The sequence below is a fragment of the Sinocyclocheilus anshuiensis genome, unplaced genomic scaffold (genome assembly GCF_001515605.1).
Source record: "Sinocyclocheilus anshuiensis isolate Anshui unplaced genomic scaffold, SAMN03320099.WGS_v1.1 scaffold1208, whole genome shotgun sequence".
In the NCBI taxonomy this organism is placed as follows: Eukaryota; Metazoa; Chordata; class Actinopteri; order Cypriniformes; family Cyprinidae; genus Sinocyclocheilus; species Sinocyclocheilus anshuiensis.
In genome coordinates this window covers 517,382-518,158 of record NW_015542424.1, presented here as the reverse complement: position 1 = coordinate 518,158, position 777 = coordinate 517,382, and the positions used below count along the sequence as shown (strand labels likewise).

At 35.8% G+C, this 777-nt stretch overlaps 1 protein-coding gene across 3 annotated transcripts in view; it reads left to right on the top strand.

Moving 5' to 3' along the window:
* LOC107693525 (rho GTPase-activating protein 32-like) overlaps positions 1 to 777 on the top strand; it is a 115,176-nt gene that overhangs the window by 49,154 nt on the left and 65,245 nt on the right. The gene's annotated exons all lie outside the window — the stretch shown is intronic.

The following is a 777-nucleotide window of genomic DNA, read 5'->3' as shown; positions in this document are numbered from 1 at the left end:
GTGACGTAGACGTGGGGGCGTGTTTAAACGAGGCGTTTTAGGAGGGTGTGGACGAGCCTTAACTTTTATAAAGAATATCTCTGGGTTTGAGACTTTAGCCTTTGCAACTTTAGGGATCTTATCTATTCATGAACAGCTTGTAACACTCCAAAGAGAAAGAAAAACTTGAAATCGCATCATATGACCCCTTTAATTAATAAATAATTAAATAAATCCAAACTGTCAAGTTCTGGATGCTGTGTGCTGAAAACTTTATCAATGCTCTAATTACCAAGAGAGTGATCACTTATGGGCATAGAGGCACTAGGAAAGGCAAATACTGACTGGTCTGGAATATTGAATCATGTTTAAATTTTGTCCATATGCTTCCATGGACTCGTACCAATGTTATTTTGGTATTATTTATACAACTTGTTTTATGAAAATGTTTTAAATATAAAATAAATGAATACAAATATAAATAAATAATAAATATATAAATAAATAAATGTATAACAGGGCTGTCAACGTTAACACGTTAACGCATGTGATTAATTTTACAATCTTTAACACGATAAAATAATTGAACGTAATTAATGCAAAATTACTGAAGCATAATTTCTGTTTTAACTAGGGTTGGGCCGATAGACGATGCCATCGCCGATGGCTGATAGACATCACGATGTTGAGCCGGCATCGTGATCCCCGCCTCCCGATTGCTTTATAGTTTCACTTTCGAGATTCGCGATCGCACGTACTCTGTTTATACTATGGAGCGGCAGTACTACTTACCACACA